Genomic DNA, 8640 nt, shown 5'->3' on the forward strand with positions numbered 1-8640 from the left:
GTTTGACGTCTAGGCTTACTCGACACCATCACCCGAATTCACTAACACCTTATTTTGCATGGACGGATGTATTCAAGTATTCTTTTTCCCCGAACTATAACAGACTGTAATAACTCGTTGTTGCCTGTTTCAATAGATTGATGCATATTGTTACTGTGCTGTCTGACCACCCTGCTTGTACCTGAACTAGGTTTGCAGTATGAAATAAATTTTAAAAATGTTTGTATAGCCATCCAACAAATCTACTAAGTTCTATTGTTAGTTCTTTATACATGTGTATTCTACGTCAACCCTTTAGTAAACCAAACTCATAAGAACGTCTGGCTCTTTACCTGCACTGTGTGCCACCTAAAAAAAGTTGTGTATTTACGGGACTTTTTGATTGAAGCGAATAATATATACTTCGTCTTATCAACATTTAGCTGTAATTTAGTAGACTAACAAACGCTCCCTACACCTGTAAACGTCATCGCACACGTCGCACAGGTTACACAATCATCATAGCTTCACGCGCATCTATGGTAAAACAGAAGCGTTTAACTCGTCTGCAATTCCACGTGCCATTCGGATCCATTGTTACCATTGTTAACCATTGATATCACACTCACTGTTCTGTGTTATCTTTCCTACTTTTTTCTTGCACTGTAATACGTTTGTTACAAACTTATAGAGTTCCTTTTTATTGTACTTATATGCTGCTTTATGTAGCGAATATGTTTCTCTAACTTTTAGGCTGTGTACTTGGCTGGTGTTTTTTTTATTATTATTACTAGATTGTATGTAGTTACTTGATTCTATGCCCCCCTTACTCAATCCCCATGTAGGGGCCTTGTAAGGTATTTTACAAATAAAAAAATAAATTTAAAAAAAACTAAGCCAACCTGCCAGCTTATGAGGTAATTATTCACTTGATGCTCAAGTTATTGAATGTATCGAACGCTGAAAAAAATATTAGTGTCATTGCATATATTATTAGCTTGGGAAAACATCGTATGTCGCAGAGATCGTTTGTATAAATTATGAACAACAGAAGGTCCAGTATTGACCCCTCCCGTATAGATGCATAAGCCAATGCACTGTTATTCATGCTAAGGGTGGTTTCTTAGATAGCCTTTCATTACCTTAATAACCCCTCCACGCACATCGTATGTAAGAACTTGATGATATACCGAAATAAATGCTTTCCTAAAGGCTATAAACAAGCCCAATGTGTATATCCTAAGTTCAATATTTTTATTTCATCACCATCATCATCAGCCTATTTTATGTCCACTGCAGGACGAAGCCCTCTCGATGCGATCACCAATTACCCTTGTCCTGCGCCAACCAATTCGAACTAGCGCCTGCAAATTTCCTAATTTCATCACCTCACCTAGTCTTCTGCCGTACTCGACTGCGCTTCCATTCTCTTGGCACCCATTCTGTAACCCTAATGGTCCGCTGGTTATTTAACCTACGCATTACATGGCCTGCCCAGCTCCATTTTTTCTCTTAATGTCAATTGCAATATCAGCTATCCCCGTTCGCTCTCTGATCCACACCGCTTCCTTCTTTCTCTTAACGTTACGCCTAACATTCTTCGTTCCATCGCTCTTTGCGTGGTCCTTAACTTGTTCTCGAGCTTCTTTGTCGATCTCCAAGTTTCTGCCTCATATGTTAGCACCGGCAGAATGCATTGATTGTATACCTTTCTTTTCAATGATAGTCCGTCAGCCAGTCGGGATCTGACAATGCCTGCCGTATGCACTCCAACCCATTTTTAGTCTTTTTTAAATTCCCTTCTCATGATCAGGGTCCCCTATGAGTAATTTACCTAGGTAAACGTACTCCTTCAACGACTCTAGAGGCTGCCTAGCGATCCTGAACTCTTGTTCTCTTGCCAGGCTATTGATCATTATCTTTTCCTTCTGCATATTAATCTTCAAGCCCACTCTGGCAACCTCTGTGTTAAGGTCCGCAATCATTTCTTGTAACTCGTCCTTAGTTTCGCTGAACAGGACAATGGAATCTACAAACCGAAAGTTGCTGAGATATTCACCCTTGAACCTCACTCCTAAGCCTTCCTAGTTTAATAGCTTGAATACTTCTTCCAAGCATGCAGTGAATAGCATTGGTGAGATTGTGTCTCCTTGTCTGACAGCTTCCTTTATAGGTATCTTTCTACTTGTAGAGAATTTAGGTAGCTGTGGAACCTTTGTAGATATTGTCGAATATATTTATGTAAGCCTCCTGTAGTCCTTGATTGCGTAATGCCTCTTATGACTGCTGGTACCTCTACTGAACCAAATGCCTTTTCGTAATCTATGAAAGCCATATAGAGAGGAAGAGGGTGCCCTGGAGATTTCTTGATTACCTGATTGATGGCATCCATTTCTTCATTGTACAATATCCCTTCCTGAAGCCAGACTGTTCTCTTGGTTGACTGAAGTCAAGTGCTGCCCTTATCCTATTGTAAATTATCTTGGTGAATATTTTATGCAATACTGGAAGTCAGCTATTGGGCCTATAATTTTCCAATTCTCTAACGTCTCCCTTTTTGTGGATTAGTATAGTGTTCGCATTCTTCCAGTTCTGTGGGACCTTTGTAGTCGTGAGACGCACTGAACGTGTAACGGGAAGATCAGGAGCAGATGTCAAATAGTTTAGGGCATGTAGACAATAAAAATGAAAGCACATACGTGACATACTACTTTTTTTAGGGGATCTAAAAGATTAATGCCGGTAGTGTGGATAACTTGCAAAAAGTACACAATAATAAGCAGCCAGGGGGAAAGTGTAAAACTTGTGAAGTCACGTATGGTGCTGTGCGGGATCTGGGCTTTACCGTTCAACTTCTTTTTCGTGCCTGTGTGGCGTATAATCCATGTGTATCACGCACGTGATTTGATATTGGACCCAGTACATGAGCTCACTTTTTTCTTAATATTCTACCAGGTTGATATCACGCAAAACTATTTCAGGACGTGACCACATTTTCTACGAACATCCCCCCCCCCCCTTTCTTTTCCACTGCGCTTAAAGTCATAGAGCTATTCCAAATTGTTGCAATTTTCGTCATTCCTTTAGTGTATATCAGCGACGCATAAGACAATCCTTAATGTTTGTTTTCTTAGCGACAACAATACTAACGCTGCCACAAGATAGTTTCAACAGTCTACACAAGCGGTGGAGTGAGTGTTTCATAAAACGCACGATATGGGTATACGTTATCCTTCAGGTTTCATCGTAACAAAATAATGAAAAGTGCGAAGTGCATGTGTTCATTGTCTCCGCTTGCACCCACTCGTGACTTTTGCAACTTTTCATCGCATGCTCACAAAACTGACTCATGTATTTGAGATATCACCTCGACAGTCAGGGACCCCCAGTGTCATCCAGCTCACCGGTTCAAGGGCTTGTCAAACAGATCACTCCGCAAAGTATACCAGACAGGCCTGCCGTTGTGTCCTTAGCTTTGCCCTTCTATATTCGTATTCCACAATAAGCATTTGTTTGATACAGTATTCGTTGCATTCTGTGATAAAGGGCCCCAATCAACAGTTGTTTATTTGTACAGGGGAAGCATGTTTGTTGCCTTGGTGCTGGTAATGTAATCTTTAGTAAGTTTGCACAGCAATGTCTTTCTGGTGATAAGTATGTCTTTGAACACCCACACCAATTGCAATCCCAGGTGGCGTTGCCTATGCTTCAAAGCAATAAAGCAATGTGCCAATGGAGTGCTGGTGCTAGACTGTGACGAAGGAGTGCGATCATAAAAATACACGTGGTCATTCGAAGCTTATCACTGCGCGTCAGATCTTAAGCGACTCAACCTCGAGCGCAGTAGAAAGTTTTACGACACAGGAGGCTCTTTATTCTAAGCATCATGCATGCGTCAAATTCTGCGACGTTTTCTCTTGAACCAAATCGGAGAGTACGCAAATCCCTCGCAACCAGAGAAGCTAAAATGGTGGAACCACATAGTGGCGAAAGCCCAGGTGTCAGGTGTGTAGCTCAGACTACAGCTCGCCTGCGTAATGTGTTCTCAGCTAGACATCTCGGAATGAACGCACACACCGCGGTCACACGACCACAGGCGCCAGCGGTCGCGTGTTTATCTCTCCCCTCCTTTATTCGCATTCTGTGATAAACCCCGTCTAGCTCGCACTCGTGCTCAACTATCGGCGTCTACGAATGCTGACACGGGGATTCATGTGAGCAGTGACGTCACAGGCAGCCAAGGACACAGGCCGTGTTTTTTCTTACGCGTGCGCATCCTTCACGAGGGGGTTTCCTGACCTTGTGGCTCGCGCTCGTCCCCAAGGGCGTCCTGCTCCACGGCGGACATGTTGCGCAACTTCGCGAAAAACTTCCGCACTCCTTTAGTGTTTGCCATCCGTCCGCATCTCCGTCGAGGTTCCCGAGCGACCTCTTTGTTGTACTCGGCTGGTGCGGCGTGGAAAGTGGCCCAGGATCCCCCATGTGCCCCCCTGTCTATCTGAGCACGTCGATAAAAGCAAAGCCGACAAACGCTGCCAAATTACACGGATATCTCAATCATGAGTACGGAAATTGCGCCAGAGTTCTTGTTTATGAAACTTTAGCAGAGATTAACAGCCAGCTTGTTTCTCAATGGTGGGCTGGCATATGTTCGAACATAAGGTAAAACGACTCCATTAGGGAGTTCACACGGACTGCTGTAAGTTTTACTGATAGGCTGTAAATATGATTTAGCAACAAATGTTCAATTAGTAAACAAACATTACCACATCAGCGAAGAGGACGCAAACACAGTACTAGGTATGAACGTTGTCTCCTGAATACAACGCATAGTAGTGCGATGCGCTTTTAAATTATTTCAAATAATGTCCGGCGTACAGTGCATCTTTCTGACACCTTCTGAGACAGACAGGAAGAGACGACGTCACGCGCTGGCGCGTGACGTCGTCTCTTCCTGTCTGTCTCAGAACGTTCTGCTGGAAACCAATTGTGCTGTGTGCAACCAACGAGCTCAGGAAAACGCTATTCTGAAGATAATGAAGACGGTGTGGCAGAGAGCTCATGCTTAAAAAAATTGTGTGGTTAGCGTTCTCGAATTCTGCTCAACATCAATTGTAGTGCATTGTATGCTCATTTTATGTGTGTGCTTATGCCTTGGCTGATATGCCTACGTGTGCTTCGTCTTGTTTCAGACATCATTTGCTATTGCAGGTTGTGGTATGTTGCCAAACAACGAAGACCCTTGCGAAGAGTAACGTTTTCCCGCGTGTTAGCTTGTGCGATGTCAACCTCGGCCATCAATGCATTACTGCGTAATTTATGACGCAGTGGCAATGAACATTGTTTGCAGCCATGTTAAGTTTATCTGCAGGATTGCTGTGTCAGAATGCATAAACATCCGCAGGTCAGTGCGGATGCTTCGACGCACGTTGTCTGCGGCCAATAGAAAGCCATGGAAGAAGGTCCTTTTGCCAACGCGCAGGCCGCCAAAGGCAACTTGAAGTAAGATCGCACAAGACAGTCCCGAATGAGAACAGTCATGAGATTCAGCTGCTTGTGTAAGAGCTAGGAGATTCCCGGGAAAGCCGCGGCCTCGTTGGTGATATGGCAGTTACGTCATTTTGACGTCAGCGCTCGAGTGTGTTTCAAAACAACTTCGTTTGCGGTTGCTTTGGGTTCGCTGGCGAGGACGCTAAGATGAAAGCGTTGGCCCAAAATCAGGCGAGTATTCTTGAGTATCTATGTTATCCGACTGTTCACAACAGCCTGTTTGTGCAGTGCTAGAAACATCAAAGCTTTAATTTAGTCTGGATTTCATTTTTTTAACACAGCATACACTATCTGTTAACTGGAATCATAATACACCTGTAAACACTGACTAGAGTATGTTATAGGACTACGGTGGTGCGAACTGCTACTTTGATCTGAGCCTCACTGAGATTCCATCTGCGCAGTTCCACAACGAAGCAGTGACATTTTCATAGCTACCTAAGATACAGGCCATGCGTGCTTGAAAAGAGAGTGAATTATACCGCAAAACATTAGCACACGGTAAATGCGACCTCGTAATTAATACAGTTTGCTGCCACAAACTCAGATTCCACTTTACTCGACACATGCGATGTAGTGTCAGGCACTCGGCTTTATAATCCCGTAATTGTCCGCGATAAAGAAATAATTAAAAGAATAGCCAAAGACGCTATTGTACTCGTGATTTTTCGGAACTGTTAGGCACGCCGCAGCAAAATATAACCACAGACTGTCCACTTTGCTGAGCTGGAAAATCGAAGATACAATTTTCGTCTTTCTTGTTCTTCAACGAGCCATAGTCACATTAAGAAACTGTGACGCATATGGAAACAGTGTGAGAAGAGGAACGTTGACCCTGTGATGAATGCACGGAGTTAGAAGTGATTATAGGCGCGTGTGCTTCTACAAGAGAGATCTAGGAAATGTGTGGTTGCCCACGCTCAAAACTCAGCCGGTGCTGCACTAAAGAAGAAGGAAATGACTCTGCGGCGAAATATTTTACAGCGTAGTTGATGTAAGTCGCATATTAAAATGGCTTTGATGTAGAAGTGTTGTTGGTGAGTTGTTGGTGCTTTATGTGAGAAGTTTTATTGCCTTGGTAGAACTCTGTACAAAAATTAGGAATAATTAATAACTCATTTTTAAATATTTTACTTGTGTAGACAAAGCCCAAACGGAAAGTCTTGAGGGGTTAAACAAAACCAGTGCTTGTACTTGCCACGAGGTTTATTGGGGGAAAGCCTCAGTAATGGCATGCTATCCAGGCGCTGTTATTATCACAGATCACAGAGGCGCAGGCTAACAACCAAATGACCAAGCGGAAATTCTAATACAGGCTTTTAAGCTCATGATTACTCAAGCATCTCATCAATCTGTTCAGTGGATGTAACGTGTTTATATCATATGTAAGCTAATAATTTGCTTAACAATGAAGATGCAGGCTTTAAACTCAGATTAGTATGGGCTCGTCTTGTAAGCTAAATCTCATGCTTCAGGCAATACTTGAACGCCGCACGTCGCGCTTAAGACCGTTTTGTTCCTGTGGATGCCTTCTCTTAATGAACTTTGAAGAAGACAGACAGGAAGCACTAATCGAATGCAAAACAAAAGCAAGAAGGGTAGCTTTCAGACCAATGTGCATGTGTTTCTCCACTGTTCCAATGCTATGCCATCCTTCAAAACGTAAAGGTTGTTTGAAGTGCCAGATATTGCAGGCGGAACGAACAGCTCGTTTATTGGAAAGATGTGCCTTAGCAATCCTTCCGCGGCTAGAACCGGCTTGTCACACCTCGAGAAAGATGTGACAAGCAAAATTCTTGACAGGAAACACAGTAAATTTAAAACAGTGCGGAGCCACCTTGTAAAAGGCTTCATCGGGGGCACATGCAAGGGTCCATGCAGATGCGGTGCGTGGTATAAAGCGTCCCGATGCTGACTGTATAATGAATGAAAGTGTGCCGCAGGTGGCCTTGGAAACGCGCCTTTATTCGTTAAGTTTAAACCTTTGCTGTTTGAATGTCTGTAAAGTATCAACCATGTCATTTGCATGAGAGTGTGTACTCTGTTAAAGCACACAGAGTACAAGTACGGAAATGCCATGAAAGAAGGCTTGAGCGCGCGCTTTCAGGTAATCTGCTTAATGGGACCGCGAAGCTCCTGCTCATCTGTCCGAGAAGACGTATAGCGTAACATATCTTTGTCCAGTCTTTTTTTTTTGCAAGTTCTGTGTTAATCCAGATTTCAACATTTATAAACTCGCAAATAGCGGGAATGCAAGGGACGAATGCGAAAGAATCGAGACAATCACTGCGCCACCCCCAACCATCAGTTATTGTCATTCGGCTTCCTTGTCTCCGTCCCTTGCACTAAAGCACACGACCCTTTTTGCATTCCACCCCACCAAAATGTGGTCGCTGCAGTTGACAACGCTCACAACTTCGTCCTCAGCAGCAAAACGCAATATACTCTAAACCACTGCGACAGGCCGACTCAAGAACTTGATACTGAGAAGCAGGAAAAGAATCAGTTTCCTGGACTTCAAATACTCGCAGTCGTTCTTCTGCGAGGTAACTAATGCTTTCAGCTTACATTGCATACAGCACTCGTGGTTGTACGAGGCAAGCGAAAATTGGCATTTCAGTTTCTAGCACTGAAATCATTTCAGTTTCTAGCAGTAACTTCAGTCAGCGATTCGCTGATTGAATTAGTGAATTCGGTCAGCGATTCGCTGACTGAATTCTCAGGCTAGGAGCGTGCGCATAGAAATCATCTGTGATTGGCTAGTTCCTGGCATAATTTTCTGTTACTTTTAGTGGTTGGCATGTTCACGACTCCGAGCTAATGTAGAATGTCACTCTTACGTGGAAAAATTATATTGAGCTCAATCATTGGTGAGTCTGGCGCCAAGTTTACTTTTTTGAAACAAATATGTGCGAAATAAACCAGTTTCTAAAGCAGTGCGGCTTAGGCTCATGGCTGGGCAACGACAATATGAACCAAATGTCTAGGTGTAATAACAGAAGCGTTTCTGAACCACTTGTTATAGAAAGAGTGAAACATACTTTACTAAAACAAGGGTTCATCTGCAAGTAGAAAGCGAATAATCACGGTAAACTGTCACACCCGTACAAT

The sequence above is a fragment of the Dermacentor andersoni genome, chromosome 5 (assembly GCF_023375885.2).
Source record: "Dermacentor andersoni chromosome 5, qqDerAnde1_hic_scaffold, whole genome shotgun sequence".
NCBI classification, from domain to species: domain Eukaryota; kingdom Metazoa; phylum Arthropoda; class Arachnida; order Ixodida; family Ixodidae; genus Dermacentor; species Dermacentor andersoni.